Below are 22369 nucleotides of genomic sequence, written 5' to 3'. Positions count from 1 at the left end.
GGATATATGCCCAGGAGAGGTATTGCGGGATCTTCCGGTAATACTATGTCCAGTTTTCTGAGGAACCGCCAGACTGATTTCCAGAGTGTTTGTACAAGCCTGCAATCCCACCAACAATGGAGGAGGGTTCCTCTTTCTCCACATCCATGCCAGCATCTGCTGTCACCTGAATTTTTGATCTTAGCCATTCTGACTGGTGTGAGGTGGAATCTCAGGGTTGTTTGGATTTGCATTTCCCTGATGATTAAGGATGTTGAACATTTTTTCAGGTGCTTCTCTGCCATTCAGTATTCCTCAGGTGAGAATTCTTTGTTCAGTTCTGAGCCCCATTTTTTAATGGGGTTATTTGATTTTCTGAAGTCCACCTTCTTGAGTTCTTTATATATGTTGGATATTAGTCCCCTATCTGATTTAGGATAGGTAAAGAACCTTTCCCAATCTGTTGGTGGTCTTTTTGTCTTATTGACAGTGTCTTTTGCCTTGCAGAAACTTTGGAGTTTCATTAGGTCCCATTTCTCAATTCTCGATCTTACAGCACAAGCCATTGCTGTTCTGTTCAGGAATTTTTCCCCTGTGCCCATATCTTCAAGGCTTTTCCCCACTTTCTCCTCTATAAGTTTCAGTGTCTCTGGTTTTATGTGAAGTTCCTTGATCCACTTAGATTTGATCTTAGTACAAGGAGATAAGTATGGATCGATTCGCATTCTTCTACATGATAACAACCAGTTGTGCCAGCACCAATTGTTGAAAATGCTGTCTTTCTTCCACTGGATGGTTTTAGCTCCCTTGTCAAAGATCAAGTGACCATAGGTGTGTGGGTTCATTTCTGGGTCTTCAATTCTATTCCATTGGTCTACTTGTCTGTCTCTATACCAGTACCATGCAGTTTTTATCACAATTGCTCTGTAGTAAAGCTTTAGGTCAGGCATGGTGATTCCACCAGAGGTTCTTTTATCCTTGAGAAGAGTTTTTGCTATCCTAGGTTTTTTGTTATTCCAGATGAATTTGCAAATTGCTCCTTCTAATTCGTTGAAGAATTGAGTTGGAAATTTGATGGGGATTGCATTGAATCTGTAGATTGCTTTTGGCAAGATAGCCATTTTTACAATGTTGATCCTGCCAATCCATGAGCATGGGAGATCTTTCCATCTTCTGAGATCTTCTTTAATTTCTTTCTTCAGAGATTTGAAGTTTTTATCATACAGATTTTTCACTTCCTTAGTTAGAGTCACGCCAAGATATTTTATATTATTTGTGACTATTGAGAAGGGTGTTGTTTCCCTAATTTCTTTCTCAGCCTGTTTATTCTTTGTATAGAGAAAGGCCATTGACTTGTTTGAGTTCATTTTATATCCAGCTACTTCACTGAAGTTGTTTATCAGGTTTAGGAGTTCTCTGGTAGACTTTTTAGGGTCACTTATATATACTATCATATCATCTGCAAAAAGTGATATTTTGACTTCCTCTTTTCCAATTTGTATCCCCTTGATCTCCTTTTGTTGTCGAATTGCTCTGGCTAATACTTCAAGTACTATGTTGAAAAGGTAGGGAGAAAGTGGGCAGCCTTGTCTAGTCCCTGATTTTAGTGGGATTGCTTCCAGCTTCTCTCCATTTACTTTGATGTTGGCTACTGGTTTGCTGTAGATTGCTTTTATCATGTTTAGGTATGGGCCTTGAATTCCTGATCTTTCCAAGACTTTTATCATGAATGGGTGTTGGATCTTGTCAAATGCTTTTTCTGCATCTAACGAGATGATCATGTGGTTTTTGTCTTTGAGTTTGTTTATATAATGGATTACATTGATAGATTTTCGTATATTAAACCATCCCTGCATCCCTGGAATAAAACCTACTTGGTCAGGATGGATGATTGCTTTAATGTGTTCTTGGATTCGGTTAGCAAGAATTTTATTGAGGATTTTTGCATCGATATTCATAAGAGAAATTGGTCTGAAGTTCTCTATCTTTGTGGATCTTTCTGTGGTTTAGGTATCAGAGTAATAGTGGCTTCATAAAATGAGTTGGGTAGAGTACCTTCTACTTCCATTTTGTGAAATAGTTTGTGCAGAACTGGAATTAGATCTTTTTTGAAGGTCTGATAGAACTCTGCACTAAACCCATCTGGTCCTGGGCTTTTTTTGGCTGGGAGACTATTAATAACTGCTTCTATTTCTTTAGGGGATATGGGACTGTTTAGATGGTCAACTTGATCCTGATTCAACTTTGGTACCTGGTATCTGTCCAGAAATTTGTCCATTTCGTCCAGGTTTTCCAGTTTTTTTGAGTATAGCCTTTTGTAGAAGGATCTGATGGTGTTTTGGATTTCTTCAGGATCTGTTGTTATGTCTCCCTTTTCATTTCTGATTTTGTTAATTAGGATTTTGTCCCTGTGCCCTCTAGTGAGTCTAGCTAAGGGTTTATCTATCTTGTTGATTTTCTCAAAGAACCAACTCCTCGTTTGGTTAATTCTTTGAATAGTTCTTCTTGTTTCAACTTGGTTGATTTCACCCCTGAGCTTGATTATTTCCTGCCGTCTACTCCTCTTGGGTGAATTTGCTTCCTTTTTTTCTAGAGCTTTTAGATGTGTTGTCAAGCTGCTAGTATGTGCTCTCTCCCGTTTCTTCTGGAGGCACTCAGAGCTATGAGTTTCCCTCTTAGAAATGCTTTCATTGTGTCCCATAGGTTTGGGTACGTTGTGGCTTCATTTTCATTAAACTCTAAAAAGTCTTTAATTTCTTTCTTTATTCCTTCTTTGACCAAGTTATCATTGAGAAGAGTGTTGTTCAGTTTCCACATGAATGTTGGCTTTCCATTATTTATGTTGTTATTGAAGATCAGTCTTAGGCCATGGTGGTCTGATAGGATACATGGGACAATTTCAATATTTTTGTATGTGTTGAGGCCTGTTTTGTGGCCAATTATATGGTCAATTTTGGAGAAGGTCCCGTGAGGTGCTGAGAAGAAGGTATATCCTTTTGTTTTAGGATAAAATGATCTGTAGATATCTGTCAGGTACATTACTTACAGATTTTTATCAAGGGCAAATTATTTCTAAAACTTCTTATGAAAGTAGCCATTAAAACAAACTTTGTTGTTTTCTTTTAGTTTCCCTCATAGAAAAACAATCACCACTTTTTCCCCACTGAATCATGTTCTTCCTTGTCACCCGTCTTAGGGGACTAGTTGATGCAGTTGTTCTAGTTGATGCAGTTGTTATCCTGGTACATGTAGTTAGAACACTCCTCGGAGGTATGTGGCTGCTTGAGGAGAAAATGCTAAAGACTGGAAACACATAGCATTGTACTTTGACTCCCTCAGTGTCCCTCAGGATTGCACAGAGGTAGTCTCTGCATTATGGAACGCCAGGGACTAAAGAGTGGAGGATAAAGCCTCATTTCCTCCTAACCCAACACAGAGAGGAAGGCAGAGCTGGCTTTCTTCTCTGAAAGAGCTGCCATTGTACTGATGCAGTTGAGTTACTAATAATGACTATTTCAAAGTGAAGCTTTTATATGCATTACATAGTTATTTGCACTTTTGTTCCATTAATCTACTAGCAAAGAATTGCTCTAACAGTTTATATATTACAGTGCTATGAAGCTATAACAAAACTATAACATGTACTTAAGAATCATTATGTGCAATTTTTATAAATAAATATTAAGACAACTTCTTACTTTCCCAGAAATAAGGAACATTTCATTCCTAGGTTAATAAAGGAGACTTTTATGTATTTATAAAAATGGATCATTTATGTAAGCAAAAATGCTTATTTATGCATGTCTTTATGAATTTATAATTTCTAAAAGTTCATGCTTTATGATAAATTTATTTACAACTTTTTGTGGCTTTACTGTTATAGCAGAGTTTTCCAAAAATTTTAATGAGTCATGGTTTAGGATAAAATTAGTTTTCCAAAAATTTTAATGAGTCATGGTTTAGGATAAAATTATATTGTTAAAAATATATTTTCATACAACTTACTATGATTATGCCTTCCCCAACATCTCCATGTTTCTCTCCAAATACATACTCTTCCTGTATCTCCTAAGAAAACAAATAGGTATATAAAGAATAAAAATAAAATAATAAAAAACAAAACCAATGAAATACAACAAAAACAAACAAACAGAAGGGAAAAGCCAAAGAAAAGGCACGAGAAACATGTACGGGTGCAGATACACACAAGTTTTCACACACATACTATAAAAACACAAAACTAGAAGCCATGTTATATGCACAAAGGATCTGTAAGGTTTAAACAAAAACTTCCCTGATACTACATTATAAGACAGAAAATTCCCAAAGATGCTGCTGAGTATGTCTTCTGTTGACCATCTACTGCTGGGTATAGGACCTACCCTTAGGAGTGATTTGTTTCCCTGGTAAGACTCCTTTGGAGAAAACTATTTTTTTTTTTTTCATTTCCCAGTGATTATCAATTGGAATGGGCCTCTGGGTTACAGTAGGATTTATGTCCACTTCTCTCTGCTCTAAGACATCACCTGATGAGGAGCAGTGCAGACACTGACATGCTGTCAAAGTCTCTGGGAATTCATATGCAAGCTACCCTACCCCCTGTTCTATCTAGAAGGCCTTGATTATTTGGTGTCTTCACGCCCCTCTGTCTCGTATACTCTTTCTTACTTCTGAGCCTCCGCTGGAGAGATTTGATGGACACATAGATTTAGAGTTGAGTGTCTCAAGGTCTCTCACCCTCTGCATATTGTCTGGCTGTGGGTCTCTGTATTTGTCCCCATCTACTGCAGGAGGAAGCTTCTCTGAGGATGGTTAAGCAAGGCACTGATCTATGAGTACAGCAGGATATCATTAGGAGTCACTTAAGTATTGTATTCCTATTGCAGAACAGTAAGTAGTATTTGTTACCTGGCCTATCCATTATCAGGATTTTTTTTACACTTAACACTTTATTCAACTGAAGCATTCAATTCTCCTAATTTGTCTTCAATGCCTGAGATTCTCTTGCACTCTGTTGAGAAAACTTGAACTGAGGTTTTTGCTTGATTTTCTAAATTTTTCATTTTCTGTTTTACCTCAGTTTGGATTTTCTTTAGTGATTCCATTTCTACTTCCACATCTTGAATTGTTTTTTTCTTCACTGTTTGTTTGTGTTTCCTTAGATATTAATGGATTTAGTCATGTCCTCTTTAAGGATGACTAACATAATCAGAAAGACTATCTTGAAGTTCCTGTCATGTACTTCAACTCTATTGCATTTCACAGGGTATTGTAGCAGGGATCCTGAGTTCTTGTAAAGACATCCTGTTGTGACAGTTATCGATTGTGATATAGGACTGCGATTAAGGCATCTGGGTTTGGGAAGATTGTAATTCTAGATGCTAATATCTAGGTGCTGGGCTTGCCTTTCTTCGGTGGATATTTTGTTCCTTGGTTTCTGTTGCCCCTTAGGAGTATGTGGTGGCTATGGGTTGCCAGGTAGAAAATGCTTCTGAGATCCTACCAGGTGTAGATTCTGGGGGTTCTGGGTAGAACATGTTCCTAGGTATTGGGAGAATGGGGGTGAGCTAAGAGGAGGTAGCTAGTGGGTCCACAGGAAGGAAGAAAGTAGGGTGTGCCACTAGCATCTACATAACTCCCTGGGAAGAGAAGCCACACTGAGTGGTGTGCTACAGACCTGGGGGTGAGACTGAGGGATTAGATTTGCAGAAGAGAAAGGAAAGTGAATATATATATATATATATATATATATATATATATATATATATATATCTTCCCTAGTTAATGTTGACATAGGGTTCCTCAGGAATGCTTGTGGGATTCAGTAGCTGAAAGGAAGGGATGGGGGTGGTAAGGAAACTTATAGGAGAAGATGTGTATGATCTGCTAGAGCCTGGAGCAGAGAGGAAGGGGAGGCTGCTGCAGAGCTAGGAAGGAGGTAGGGAATTGCAAATTTTCTTTACTAAATTACTTAAGTCATTTATTATAGATAGATTGATAGATAGATAGATAGATAGATAGATAGATAGATAGATAGATAGATTATACAATTATATCATTTCTCCTTCCCCTTTTCTCCCTCTGAAACCTCCCATCTATCCTCCTTGCTCTCTTTAAAGTTCATCACCTTTTTCTATTTTACATATATACATGTATTACTAAATGCAGAAATACACACTGCTTGGCATGCATGTATAATGTTACTTACTTATATGTATGTGTAAAGGGCTTATTAAATGTAATTTTGAGTTTTCACACCAAATTCAAATCTATCATATTGAGAATTGTATGTAAAGGCTCCTAATACTATTTGCTAGACATATTTGTCAACACACCTCAAAATTTTAAAGAACATTAATGACCAAAGGTATCTGATCTTGTGACTACGTAAAAATTAAAAACTCGTATTTAGTTAAGAAATAACTATATAATACTCAGTAAATGTTTTATACAGAAGGAATGTTGAATTTTATGAATGTCTGTAAACATTTTAGGATTATAGAGTCTTTCTTTAATGATCTATGACAAGGATGGATCTGCACAATATACATCCTGGTACTGAAACACTTTAGAACTCCAAGAATCAACCACACTTGGCCACATTAATGGCTATTGCTGTATGATGCTGGAATACTTAAGGATATCTTCACTGCATCACAGTAAATGGAATTAGAGTATTTTCCTTTAGGATTTAAAAAAGTGTTGTTTTCACATTCTAAACTAATGGGGAGATTGGTTTGTACTTGGTTCAGAATTGAACATTTTTAAGTCGCACTGCAATTGTGAGCTCTTTTAAGGCTTAGAAATTTTAGTTTGCAAGCTTAGTTTGGCATTCTTTCAGGAGGTTTCTACTTGACACCATTCTCAATAGCTCCTATAATTACTGACCTGATCAGGATTTTATCATTTCTTAGGTAAATTTGGGTAGTTCCTGTCCTCTTAGCAAAATCAGTCACTTCGGCGAAGTTTTCAAACATTTAATTTCCGTCGCATCTCGAGTTCTTCCCCCTTCACCCAACTACAATCAATATTTGTACTTTCTCCATCTTTGCTAGATTATGCTAGCTAGTGGTGTGTTTATCTTTATTAGCTATTTTAAAAGTATAATTTTGTAGTTTTTCTAATTTATTAATTTCCTGTTAATATTTGCATTTATTATCTCTTTTACACCTGGCATTCAGCAGCGGAGAGGAAGAGACAGGACAAACCCTTCGGATACATACTGTTTTGTAGCAATTTTAACATCTTGTAGGAAATAGAAGTTTAGAGAAACCATTCTAGTCAGTAGAGTCTGACATTACTACTGCCCTTCCAGGAAGACACTGCTGTATTTTTCAGAATTTGAGCCTCCTGCTCCTGATATTTAAAGCCTGTTGATTTGAGCCTTAACCTAACATTTCAGGCAGTGTTTAAAAGTAGTATAGAAAACACAAAAGAAACCCCAGGAAAACATTCACTTGGTGCCATTTCCTTTGCTTTCCTGAAAGTCAAATACAACTGTCATCATTTCCTGTCTAAAGCAATTTCCCTGTTAAGGTGTTCTCAGCACCAATGTGACATTGGGCTAAGCACCTCACTTCTGTATTGTTTTGCTTCCTTGTTTGTATGACGAAGCATTGCTGACATTAGGCTACTATGATGAGTTGTGCTGCTTGTTCTCATGAGAGTGCCAAGCATCCCACAACTCAGAGTGAGCATGGCGAACACTTCCAGGGCAAATGCCAAGAGGTAACTCTGGAGGGTAGAGAGCAGCACAGTTATGTGGCCTCTACCTGTGACAGTTCTCTCACATCATAAAAGGACAGACTCTTTATAAGGGACAGTGAAATAACTCTGAGAAAGTGTGCTGCCAACATGCCTCACTGTCTGAGTTCAACCCTTGGGACCCACAAAGTGGAAGAAGACAATCAGTTCTCACAATTATCCTCTAAACTCCACATGTACCTGCAGAGAGAGAGAGAGAGAGAGAGAGAGAGAGAGAGAGAGAGAGAGAGAGAGAGAGAGAGAGAGTATTTTAGTAAAAAATACTAAAAATTCCATTTATGCCATGTTCATTATTCATTCATTTGCACAGTTTCATTTCCTTGCTACAGTGAGAAACAGAGTAATTAGAAACATAGAAGTACAAGAATTTCCGTGGAAGCTTATAGAGTCACTTGGAAATGAAAAGATGATATATGCCCACAATACAATTTTACTCATCTGTTAAAAAAAAGGAAGGAAGGAAGGAAGGAAGGAAGGAAGGAAGGAAGGAAGGAAGGAAGGAAGGAAGGAAGGAAGGAAGAGAATGAAAGAACCCTGCAGAAAATTAGTTGATTTGAAAACTCTGAAAGACAAATAACAAAACTTCTCTCTGATATATAGTGAATGTGTGTGTATGTCTGTGTGTCACACATGAGTATGTATAAGGAGACATAGAGGAATTACAGGTGGCGAAGGATGGGGACGACAAAGCATACATAGGGCATACATGACAATAAAAGGCATTATGATGAAGGCGTCATATTTATTACAGCTGTTAGGGTTGCCATGTCCTCAGCCTGAAGCTTTTAGCACGAAACGTAGGGTGAACATCATTTCAACACATTACTTATTAACTGACATGTCCAGCATCTCCAGGAGAAAAGTATCTCATTCATTTTCTCAAAGACTAAAATTCGGTTCTATAAAACAATTACATATTAGAACTCTGGGTGCTTCTAAGATCAATTCTAGAATCTTAAAATTCTTACTAGCACTTGAAAACCTCCTGTTCACTCTTTCACTGAAGATTTTGACAGAGCAGGCTGCTACAGATCCTGAGAATTCTTGTCTTTAATAATCTTCCAGGAATTGTTGTTTGTAGCCAAAGAGGAACTGTAGCAGATAGAAACAAATCTGTATCCGGAAAGTGCCAGGAATAAATGGACTTTTGTCTCATCAAAATCCCAGTTACCCTTCCTCCCCAAACTCAAGTGTTCTCATTTCTGTAACACCATGGCTTCTGCGCAATTAGGAAAGTACTTTAAAGATTAATTAGTGTTTAGAGAAATATAAGCTAGATCTATCTTTCCATCTTTTGCCCATCATCCACGTCACCTCTTTCTTTACCCACCATCCAGTTTTTCCCACCATCAACGCTTTCTTACAAAAGAGTTTGGGTGGTGCTGAAAAAGGCTATGTTTTTTTTAAGTTCCATGTGTGCTACAGAAAATTTAAACACTTCTAAATCAGGTAAGATATAAGAGGTCTATGAATGACAGTTTAATTCATTGACGTTTCCTTATTTTCATTGAAATATTTCTTTGGACATGAGTTAATTGCTTGAGTGTGTACATGCGTGCATCTGTGTGTGTGTGTTATGTGGAGTGTGGTGTATGTGTGAATGTACTTTGGACATGAGTTTTTACTTTGTGTGTGTGTGTGTGTGTGTGTGTGTGTGTGTGTGTGTTATGTGGAGTGTGGTGTATGTGTGAAGTGTGTACTTTGAGGTTTTACTTTGTATGTGTGTGTGTGAGGTGTGTATATGCCAGCACACATATACAAATATTTTCATACATGTGGAAGCCAAAAGTTAACATCTAGTGTCATCTTCAGTCCCTCTCCTCTTATCTTTTGGTTTGAGTGCTCTTACTGAAGAGTCACCCAGGCTGGCAGTTCTATCAGCTCCAGGCTTCCCCATCTTATCTTGCTTCACTGTTACTGGGACCATAACTCTACACTCCTCATGTAGGTATGGTTACCCTTACTTGTTGTTCAGGCTTACATGCCAAGATTGCTGCTTACTTAGATGTCTCTCATGCCTTGACCCCTTCTCTTATACACAATATAAAACATGTAATGGATCTTCTGAGATTAGAAATATGTATATTTGATTTTGACTCTAAAAGTTTTATATTTTCATTTTCATCACCAGAATTTCTACTTAGATGCTTCTTCTATATGCCAAGAATCTCCTGCTTTCCAGTGGTATTTATCTTCAAACATAAAATGACTGAAAATCCTTTTAGCCATTAACTACCCTGTACTGAAAGTCAGTGTAATTTGATTCACTAGCTCATCTATTTATTTTTTAACCATTTTAGGCTTCCTCGCTCATTTGTGTTCTCTTAACAACTTAGTCTGCTGCTTTGATCCTCTGCTGCTTACAAAGATAAGATCTTATGAGGTGTTGATGTAAAGGGGATTATCAATTTCAAGATGTGAAATATCTCTGAAAATTCAAAGTAGCAATTCTTCTTTTTCCATTTAAGGTGTTAGGCTAGCTGCAGTGGTTACAATCTACATTTGGCTTCCTGGTTTAGATTTGCCTTTAAAAAAAAAAAAAAAAAAAAAGCTTTAGGTCTGTTTGATGAATGCAGCAAAGTTAACTTGCTTTAAATAATCTATTAAGGCATGAACCTGAAGAATCTAAAAAAGACCTAAATTCACTGTTCTTATAGACAAGAGTGATCCCTGACTGGTACTAACCTGTTGTCACTCACCAAGAGTGACTCTGGAAGGATATGGACAATTTTGTGATAGGCCCTGCCATACTAGAAATTCAATGAGTTAGACAGTGCAACTGGAATTGGTAATATAAAAATCTGTAATAATAAGAATTTTAATAACAATACTGCACATATGGAACTAAAGCTATTGATTTATCATAAGAAGATTGTTAGCATAATCAGTTAATAACTTACTTGGCCAGTATACTCATTGCAAGAAAAATATAATGTGACATTTACACAAGCCAGGTTACACTTGGTCAACAGGAAGAAATAATGGAGAAAAAGGAATTTCTGGAAAGGTAAATGGGAACTGTGTGTAACACATTAGAATTATCAGTAGTAATTTTTAATTATTAGTCACAACATATGGACTATTTTGCTAGGCAACTAAGATCTTCATTCCAGAGAAGTTACAGATATCCTCTCTTTTATATATATATATTTTTAAATTAGGTATTTTCCTCATTTACATTTCCAATGCTATCCCAAAAGTCCCCCATACCCTCCCCCCCCCCACTCCCCTACTCACCCACTCCCACTTTTTGGCCCTGGCGTTCCCCTGTACTGGGGCATATAAAGTTTGCAAGTCCAATGGGCCTCTCTTTCCATTGATGGCCGACTAGGCCATCTTCTGGTACATATAGACAAGAGCTCCGGAGTACTGGTTAGTTCATATTCTTGTTCTACCTATAGGGTTGCAGATCTCTTTAGCTCCTTGGGTACTTTCTCTAGCTCCTCCATTGGGGGCCCTGTGATCCATCCAATAGCTGACTGTGAGCATCCACTTCTGTGTTTGCCAGGCCCCAGCATAGCCTCACAAGAGACAGCTCTATCTGGGTCCTTTCAGCAAAATCTTGTTAGTGTTTGCAATGGTGTCAGCGTTTGGAAGCTGATTATGGGATGGATCCCCAGCTATGGCAGTCTCTAGATGGTCCATCCTTTCGTCACAGCTCCAAACTTTGTCTCTGTAACTCTTTCCATGGGTGTTTTGTTCCCAATTCTAAGAAGGGGCAAAGTGTCCACACTTTGGTCTTCATTCTTCTTGAGTTTCATGAGTTTAGCAAATTGTATCTTATATCCTGGGTATCCTAAGTTTCTGGTCTAATATCCACTTATCAGTGAGTACATATTGTGTGAGTTCCTTTGTGATTGGGTTACCTCACTCAGGATGATGCCCTCCAGGTCCATCCATTTGCCTAGGAATTTCATAAAATCATTCTTTTTAATAGCTAAGTAGTACTCCATTGTGTAAATGCAACACATTTTCTGTATCCATTCCTCTGTTGAGGGGCATCTGGGTTCTTTCCAGCTTCTGGCTATTATAAATAAGGCTGCTATGAACATAGTAGAGCATGTGTCCTTCTTACCGGTTGGGACATCTTCTGGATATATGCCCAGGAGAGGTATTGCGGGATCCTCCGGTAGTACTATGTCCAATTTTAAGTGTGATTTATCATCCTAAAAATTATGTTAAACCTCAGGAAAAAAGTAATTACTAACTGTTCTTTAATCTCATAAGCAGGATTCCTTTTTGTCATCCATTTTAAATAAGTAACAAAGGTTTTATGCATTAGGATATGCAACCAGATGCTAATTTGAACATTATTAGTTCAGGGTCAGGAAAATCTATGCTTACATTATGTATTTTAATTTCATATTGTTGATGGCTTACGATTATATTAAACAATGTATTCTTAAGTATAGGTTTAGATGAAATATATTATGGAATGATGAAATTGAAATGAAGCATTGTTTAGGTAAACAGCGTTTTTACTATCTGCCTAATTATTAGACACAAGATTAAATAGTCAAAGAATTTGAAATGCATTCAATGGCCCTTATAACAACAAAAAGTAACCTTAACTTTTAATTACTTGGGAAAGTAATCCTTTTCCATAAAAATCAACACATAAATTTTTCTGCTACTTGTTCTTGTCATTCTTACTGTATATTTCCATGTCATATTTACCTTGAAATACATTTCTTGATTTTCAATATGCATATCAGGATGCATACTATAATTCCTATAAAGCATTCTGACAATCACATGTCTTATATTTTATATTAAATCTCATAGTAGGAAGATGTAAATTTAATAATAGCCAAGGAAAGAATCTAATCTTTTCTATTGGGAACTGTAGAAGAGCTTCTCTTTCTGCCTTTTTTAATTATCAATCTACCTTCTTCTTACTAGCTTTGCTGCCTCTATTAGTGCCTCAGTTAATATCCACTTAGACCAAGCTGCTGTCAAAATTAGATAATAGGAAAAGGGAATCCATTGAAAAGGAAGAGAGTTAACTTGTATAGCTTGAGCTGCTATGTAGTTCTACCGTAGTATCTGTCTACCATAGGTATATGTCTTATAACTATGATTTATATATGTTGAGTTAGTTAACTGTATAAAGCTGCTGGATACTAAGGTTTCTTTGGCCAAGGGCAAATTGCCAATGGCCAAAGTCTTGTCTCTGGTGATTTCTTTTCAGTAATAACTGAGATGTCAGTGGAGTTCTTGCTCAGGTTCAGACCCTTCATTGCCTTCCCTCTGCAGTAGCAGATAATGACACACTCAGCAGGGCTTCTGTAAGTTCTTTGATACTTAACTAACCTGAAAAATAGCTTCAGGCATGGCTGAACAGACCCCTCCCTCTGCAAAGCCAGGTCCTTTTGAGGATCACTGATAGTGAAAGGACAAACTTTTGGTGAAATTGGCCATTTAGAGAAAAATAGGCTGTCTTTTTCTTAGACAAATAACAGTCCTTACCTTGTGAAGATGGAGTTGATACTTTTCTCATTGTCCTTGTCCTCAGCTTTTTGAAATTAGGAAAAGGTATTGCATTGTGGAATTTCAATCTTGTGTAGACGTGATACATTTTAGTTTGTTCAATGAATATGCAAGAGTTTATATAAATTGTTTAGGACTAGTTACTGTGGCGTGCATTTTATATGCTTGTTAATATTAGCATCATTAAGCTTTTATATGATGTTCTTAAAAGAGGCTCAAGGACATGAGAACTACTACAAAAGGAAGTGGAATGCAGTTCATGATTATTTTAATGTGTCACTGAAAAAATGCTGGCTTTTCAAAGCAAGACCATAATTCTTTAATCAAAGGCTGCCGGCAATGGAAGGAAATTACATTATCCCACTGCATCACTTATCTTGGATTCAAATATGAAAAATCGTCTCATGAAGAAAGACGCATCAATTCTGCATTTGATGAGAAGGACAGAATTAAAATTTCAGTCCTCAGCTTTGTCATTGACTTGTTGTCTGGAAAAGCATCTTTGTTTCCACGCATCCTACATGCAAACGAAGCATACCATACAGTCTTTGGCTACGTCTCTTCATGGAGAGAAGGAGTGCAAATTACTGCAGATGCTGCTGAAGTAAAAGAAAAATCCAATGGGGCTAGGGAGATATACTGAATTGAAGACTGGTTTGTTTTTAATCTTTAGGGAAAAGCAGACAGCATAGACCACAGTTCTGACTCTGACTTGGAAGATCAAAACATGGTCACTACACACTTTTATTCTGAGTTTTAAAATGGTTTAAAGCAGCTTACTAATTTTCCTAATGCTCAGCTTTCTTTACCTATAAGGCAGGGATGATAGCTACTTTCCGGGGCTTTATAAGGATGAACTCGGTAACATTAATGAAGTATTTAATACAATATAATTAGACAGTTCTTGATAAATAACTATGTCTTAGAGGACTTCTATATTTCTTAAAAGCTTACAATTAAAGAAATAAACAGAAAAAACTACAATGTAGAGCTTACGCTTGATTAATTTTCCAACTAGAAGTAGCTTATTTTGCACAAATTCTCAGGAAGCTTTCACCCTTTCCTCACAGGAGTAAGACACATGCCAGAATCTATTTGAAGAAAGAGAATCTCAGTGTACCTTTAAGACTTATCTCTGTCTACAGTACCTCCATCCAACTTGCTGTCTACTATAAGAACAACCAGACTTTGGAAAAGGTTCTTGTATTAAACTCAGCTTTCTATGTTAAATAATTTTATTAAAAGCTGAGTGTGGAGACATGCACCTGTAATCCCACCACTCCAGGCGGAAAGACCAGGAGCTCTTATCTTTACACTTGGATTGGAAGTCAACCCATCATGGCTCCTGCTTATAGTTTGACTTGAACTGAGTTCTTGGTCCCCAACCTTTTGAGACCAGACCTTGAAAACTCTCCACCCTTTCTTAGCCATTTCTTTAAGACAAATATATTCACAGTTATGCTTCATAAATTGTATAATTATAAATTCATATGTGGGGATGTAAATACATCTATTTCTAACTGAATTATTTCCTCAGGAGAAACCTAATTCACACACATAACTTTTTAACATAAATGTAGATAAGTTGAATGCTCCCTATAATATTATATAAGTACATTTATTTAACATCTTAAATCATAAATACTGCAAAGTTGTTGGTCTCATGTTCAGAGTCCAAAGCAGTAACATGTTGTGGCATTCTCTCTAATCTAAAACTACTATTAGACCTATCACCTTAGCAACTGCACTCTGGTGGAAGGGTTCTTGGAACAAAGCTTGTGTAAAGTATTGCAGCTAAAGTTGGAATGAATTGGGGTTTCACATTCCAAAGGATTCCTCACATTTAAAAGAGTGTGAGGATTTCTGGAATGTGCAATCTCTGCATCATAACACAGTTCTCCTCCAATTACTTTTCTGCATGGCTCACACCTACCCAGGTCTTAGAAACCTATCTATTATCTATAATTACAGGGTTTTTTTCTGTTTCATATTGTAAAATTCTAAATTAAGCAACTTTTGTTATCTATTATTCTTTATTGATAATTCTTTATACTCTGAGAAATCACAGGATATTTGTAGTAAACTATGTATATGAAAATTGCAACCCTAATTTTAATTTTTAAAATTTTATCTTTTATGTGTTTGAATGTTTTGTTTGCATGCATGTCTGTGCAGGACGAGAATGTCTCTGTGCTTTGTATGTGCTTGCAGTGCCCACAAAGACCAGAAGGTGTGAGGTCCTTTGGGACTAAAGTAGCAGATGGTTGTGAGCTGCCATATGGATTCTTGAAATTGAACCTTTGTACTCTGGAAGAGCAGTCAGTGCTCTTTAACAGCTAAGCTATCTTTCCAGCCTCTACATCCAAATTTATATTGGATTATCTCTTACTTAAAAAATGATCATTATGATTGATTTTTAGAAAAAAACTTGAATTTGGTTAAGGAAAAAAGGAGAAATACTGTAGTTCTGACTATAGTGATTGTGACCAAGACCACCGGATGGCAGGAGAGGTGATAACTTATCAGATGTGAAGTACATTCCGAAGATAGCAAGCACTTGGTGGAAGGGGGACCAGTCAGTAAGGAAGAGACACAATCCAGGAAGAAGCCCATAGCTCAGATTTGGAGAAATAGGAGCGATGATGATGCTATCTAACTACTGAGAGTTCTTTTAGAATCTGTGGTGTTAAAAATGTAAAATACAAAAGGTATCTGAGAAGATATGTCAAGTACGAGGAGAATAACAGCTTTAGATTGGCAATATAAATCGAAGCATCAATAAACCTCGGGTAGCATTTGAAACAGATGCTTAATGTAATATAATATTTGAAGAGATTTTTAAGAAAAATAATGACCCAAGGACCAAGCACTAACATATACCCCAGTTTAAATAAGGGGAACATAAAGACCAGCAAAGGGCACCAAAGAGGAGTGGCTCAGAGGCAGACTGAGGACATGTTTCATGAAAGCACATCTGAATTCTCTGAGCCTCATGCCTATGGCCACTTGTGACTCCCACACTCAGGTGTCCATGGATTCCACTTCTGTTCAGTGACTTACCATAAATTACACCTCAGCAATTCAGCAGCATCCACATTTTCCTGCAATGAATATTTAGCCTTAAAGGTTTAATTCAAAATACTGACTGATGTTTCTTGTTGGCATTTAAAACAGCTATTCTGGGTATTTTCCCAGAATCTAAATGTCATTCTTTTGATTGACAGGTCTACATGAGTATCTAATCAGATCTTAAACATATACATCCATAATTATGAATATAAAGCAGACATTGAATATAGACACTATGCAGTTAGTTTCTATTTCCTTATTACACTGCTGTAGTAGATTTCCCAAGAGCTTAAAGAACCAGTTGATAGTAATTGCATAATACATAATATATTATTAATATGTGGGTACTTCCTGAGTAGCTGAATAGTACTCCAAAAATAACTCTGAATCTTTCATATTCTTTTTTTGTTGTTGTTTTTAATCTTAATCTCTTCAAAGGTTACTTGTGAGTAAGACAATCTTAGCTTTCTTTAGTAATTTTGCTCACATAATCTTCCTTTTAAGAAATGTCAGCTGATTTGTGGCTTGATATTATGAGGCAGAGACTAGCTCTGCCTTTCTCTGTATTTTGTAACAATTAAGGTGCTTATTCCTGGCATATTATATATAAAGAAAATGTACGAGCTGCAACCTTCCCCACAGCTCACGTAGTCTTCCCATGAATGTGTTGATTACCATTTGATTGGCAAGAGTGTCTGATCACGATGTGATGTCTCAGTTTAGGACACAGTGGCTGCTGCTATTTTCGTAAGTGCCAACTGAAAGCAAACAGTTCAAGACCAGCTTTTTTTTTCCTTTGAAAGAATACTATTCTATGGGAAGCCTTAAAGTCATCTGAGACCTTAATGGCACCTATACTCTATTTCCTGAACAGCAAACTAAACCCAGCACTTATCACATCAAAATATATAAACCAAAAGCAGCCGCAGCTTTCTTATGTCTGCATCTAATTTTTTTAAATGATGGGCTTTGATATAAAGGAGTAAAAATGTATACAGCAGTTACTTATTCATTTAAGTTCTATCTCAAATTCTTTTACCATTAAACCATGTAACCACAGGAAAATCAGTAGAGTGAATCATAGGTAAGAAAATTGTCTGGTGAAGTACTGGACATGGTTCTAATTCCAAAGACATAGCTCTCAACATCTGTCTCCTTGTCTTGCAATACCTCCCTAAGCCATGCCTCAGTGGAAAGATGTAATAGTGTGAGGGAGCACTGAATGAATCTATGTGAGTCCCATTTCTCCAACCCGGTAACATCTATGTCTTAGCTTTGACAACTATGTCCCGCCATTTTATCTTGCAATTGTTTTAGAATAAGTTACAACTCAATGTATATGAATATGATGATTTATTTAAAAGCATAGATGTAATTTTTAATAATTAGTACAATAAAGTAAAATCTTGAACTAATGGAAGCAGATGCCATAAAACATAAGATGGGCAAAGTTCCATTTCCATGAATTTACAAAATTGAGTCTCTAAGATATTTAGTCTTAAACCTTTGGAAGTAGTTACAGTTATATCTCTTTCCAAGTTATTTGTGAATAGGTCAAATAATTATTGTTTCTTTCGTTTTTATTTTGAAGACATAAGAATAGGGCTTATAAGAGCACAACATGTTAAGGAGGAAACCTCAGCAAAGACATCGATGGGCAAGAGTGCATGGGTGGCCACTGCAACTACCCATTTGCCTGTTGTAGCAACTCTCATAGAGAGCTATAACAGACATAGCAATAGATAGATAGATAGATAGATAGATAGATAGATAGATAGATAGATAGATAGATAGATAGATAGACAGATAAATAGACAGACAGATAGACAGGTAGATGGTATCCTGTCATGATAATATATAAGCATAAATTTCAGTCTTTGAATTATGCACATTTGTCTCATAATATCTGCTAATAGAAACAGTACCTCAATTTGTTATATTGCCCCAGATTGTTGTCATCATGGCCTGAAGATAATGTTCATATCCTCTGCCTTCCATACCTAATTCTGAATAGTATTATATTTACAATGATATCTGTGACATGATGTCTGATGCTATTATTGGTTTTGCCTGCTCATGTATGCAGCCTGCTCCTCTAGCTACATTATGAGTTCCTTGAAGTAAGAACAATGTCTTAATTTTTATAAATATTTCTAACTCAAATTAAAAAAATTGTCAGTGTCTATATGGTAAGTAGGTCATAAAATCTTGAATATAGATCAGGAAGAATATGAATTTAATGTTTAGTAACTGCCTCTGAACATCCCTTTCCACATGAACTTTTCAACACCTGGAGTTTCCTAGCTAGCAGAGTTGGATGCTAGACTGAGCAGTGACTAACCTCTTTGATTCCAAAGTAATACAGTCATAGCTGAATAAATACAGTTGAATCAGAAAGTAACAGAAAATCTGATGAGAAGTCTTAAGCTCTATTTTAGAGGGTCCAGAGTTCATACCAGTGGTTAGAATTGAAGCCCAACTCTAAATCTAGAAAAATCCTCCAATGCCCATGAGAATCAATGTCAGATCTGCCAAAATCCCTTAGAGTTTACCTAAAGATTGATAAATATATTCATGAGACCCTAAAGCATCTATCTGAAGTAGCCTGGAAAGGTCACTCTGTGGTTCCTTGCAGTTTATGGGTGAAAGCCAACTGAAATAGATGCCCACTGCAGTGTAAGTAGTTATAGCTTAGAGAGGTATCATACCTGAGTCATACTGCCAGTCTGCTTAGAGTCACTCTTCATTCTGAAAAAGGGTGGGGAGATATGTCTCTCTTTTGTGCACTTCCGCTTATTTTCCAAGTCCGTTATAAACTGAAAATAAGATTAATATAAAAACAAAGTAATTTGAATGGGTTAATTTTTCAAACACCCATCATACCAATACACTAAGTTCCTAAAATTTTGATTAATAGAAACTTGCACATAAAAATTGAACCACTAATAAATACAACTACTTTGGGGGGATTGTTTTTTCCTTCTTAATTTATGTGTCACATCCACTTTTAAGGAAGACAGATTTGGGAAGGATTAAAGTAATGTTCCTCAATCCATTCAACTATGTCAATCTGTGGAGTCACTGGGCTTGTATGACTGTATAAGATGATCCTGTGGTAGAATACCCAGAAGCCAAACAATTCCTCATGGGACTCTCTGTTGGGGTGATGAATACAGATATCATGATTGTAGCACCAATGTGGCACTCATTAACATGCCAATCATAGCCAATAAGGACTTCGGTCATCCAGGTGTGACTACTGAGTTCATAGTCAACACTGGTTGGACTGGTCACAGTAGCAGAAAAGGTGTGCCGAGCAGTTAACTTTGCATCACAATATGCCAATAAAGAGTCCTCATGTGGCCTTGGTCAGGACTTCATACATATTTATACTTTAGGTCTTGCCTGAACGTAGAACCTGGACTTCGACTTAGAATTGGCCACATGGTTTTGATTCTAGGCTTACAATTTTACAACTACCATCTATGTCATGTCTCTGGTTTTCCCTCTCTTTATTCACAAAATAAAGATTAAAAATCATGCCTTCTTCACAGTGTTAAATGTTCTTTGCACTTTTTTTTTAGAATAAGAAGGTGAAACCTTAGAATTTTGCTTTCGCATTCATATAGAATTACATGATTACTATCCCTAACTCAGCCAAACGTGTCCACCCCAAAGTCAGTGCCATACAGTAGAGATGATCTGGATTTGGGAGTCCTTTATCAGTTACACTTTATCTAACAATCTTCTCCAAAATCCAAAATTTAATGGCTTAAAACAACAATGTTCTGTATTTATACATAACTCTTGCATACTGGGTAGGCCTGAATAGGTGAGAATACACAAATCTGCTTCACATGCTATTATCAAAGGCACCTGGTCTAGGGCTATTGTGCCTGGTATTCCTTCAGACACCTCTTTATTAATACTGTAGTTGTATGTTATGCAATCGTTCTATTTTTCCAAACCTGACTGGGAACACTGCAAGCCCCCTGAGAACCGCATTCCATCACCCCTGGGTACCATCTACACAGAATTTTACTAGGCAAACCAGTGAAATGCTCCTGGAATTCAGGGATAGAAGCATTAACTTCCTCTTCTAGATGGACAGAATGAAAAGGAAGAATGTAGAAAGTCACACCTGAGCTTCAGTTTCATTCATTCCTTCCACTTAAGGACTCAGGGGTTTGTGAATCATTGACTTAACAGAACTCTGCCTTCCTAATGCTGCCACCCTTTCATAGAGTTCCTCATGTTGTGGTGACTCACAACCATAAAATTATTTAGTTGCTATTTTATAACTAATTTTTCTACTGTTATGAATAATCATGTAAATATCTCTAATGTAGGGTATCTGATAAGTGGCCCCTAAAGGGGCTGTGACCCACAAGTGGAGAACCTCTGAGATATTTAATCTGCATTCACAGGAAAGGCCAGGTCCATGTTTACTTCCTGTTCTTTACCTTTAATTCCCTCAGGAGGAACACAATGAAGTAAAGATCAGATCACGAGCAGCCTTTCTGTGAAGGAGAGTAAGATCCTACTGCCTACCTCTCAGGTTTCTAGTCTCAGTTTTCACATATTTTAAATTGATGGACACTTGTCTATGACTTCTTAGTGTATGAGCTAAGTCCTCTAAGTTGTAAAAGCCACAGGTAACTGACTGGGTGAGCATTTCCCTAAATACCTCCAGGTTGCCTTTAGTGGGTTTCAGCTGATAAAGAGTTTTAGTCAAACCATCTCAAATATTCTATTAACATTCGGGAACACTTCACTCAGACATGATAATGAAGGAACAGAATGAAAAAACAACAGGTATGTGAGCTTTTAAGGGCATCACTGTAAGGTAGTAGAGCCCCATGAACAACTCTGTCATCCCATGAATCTCCTCAAGTCTGAGTGGTCACCGGGGACAGGGGGCTCTTCTCTTCTTATAACCATGCATTTTAGATATTTCTTTGACTAAATGACTGCAAACAGTCCAAAAGATGGGATTGAGTTAGTAGTTTTCCTAAGTTTCAAATTGTGTTCAGCCAAAAATCACAGTACATTGTTTTGGGGTTCTTTTTGTTTGTTTGTTTTTTTTTTTTGGTTTGGTTTTTGTTTTTTGTTTTGTTTGTTTTTTGTTTTGTTTGTTTTGTTTTTGTTTTGCTTTTGCTTTTGTTTTTGTTTTTGTTTTTTGAGACAGGGTTTCTCTGTGCAGCCCTGGCTGTCCTGGAACTCACTCTGTAGACCAGGCTGGCTTCGAACTCAGAAATCCTCCTGCCTCTGCCTCCCAAGTGCTGGGATTAAAAGCATGCACCACCACGCCTGGCCTTAGAGACTTTTAATATTTAAATCACGATGTGATAATGAAGCCTGGAGAGATATACCTGGAGCTACAGAGGTGACACAGCACTTAGAAGTATTTACTGCTTTCTCAGAGGACCCAGATTCATTTTCCCACACCCTTATTGGGCAGCTCATAGCTGCCTATAACTGCCAGTCAAGTAGACACAATGCCCTCTTCTGGCTTCTGGTAGTGCTTTCTACATGTTTTGCATATACATACCAGCATGCACATAAACATATAAATAAATGAAGATAAATACAATTATAAAAGCTAAATCAGCTGGGTTAAGATTAACTACAACGTTTTCAATTTAAAATCCTACTGGTGTGGAGTAGAGATGCACTTCAATTGGTACTCAATTTTCGCCAGAGAGAGTTTATTACAAATGATGGGATACGTACACTGGCAATTAAAGTTGTCGGTGAAATGGAAAAATGAGACCTCTGCAAATGGATATGAATCTAATGGTTCCCGCAGTTGATCTATGGGAAGCTGTCGTCTAATGAAGACTTACTTCCATTGATGTCACCATTTCACTTCATGGATTTCATTCATTCTTTTTGTTTCCTCTTGGAATTTTTTCTGCATTTTCTTCTTCCCTTCTATGAAGTTCGGGTCTTGTAAATGTTAATGCTGCGGAGTCTACAGCAGATCTACAGCAGATACCTCACCTTCTCAGCAAAAGTACTCTAGGACATTGCAGCCATCAGCTAAACATATTTGCATGGTGTGTCT

At 37.0% G+C, this 22369-nt stretch overlaps 1 protein-coding gene across 18 annotated transcripts in view; it reads left to right on the top strand.

Annotated features, from left to right (window-relative positions):
* Lingo2 (leucine rich repeat and Ig domain containing 2) overlaps positions 1-22369 on the top strand; it is a 1254967-nt gene that overhangs the window by 1038297 nt on the left and 194301 nt on the right. The window lies entirely within an intron of this gene.

Source organism: Mus musculus, chromosome 4, assembly GCF_000001635.26.
Source record: "Mus musculus strain C57BL/6J chromosome 4, GRCm38.p6 C57BL/6J".
In the NCBI taxonomy this organism is placed as follows: Eukaryota; Metazoa; Chordata; class Mammalia; order Rodentia; family Muridae; genus Mus; species Mus musculus.
The sequence above is the reverse complement of the archived record's forward strand: the minus strand, read 5'-3'. Positions and strand labels throughout refer to the sequence as shown.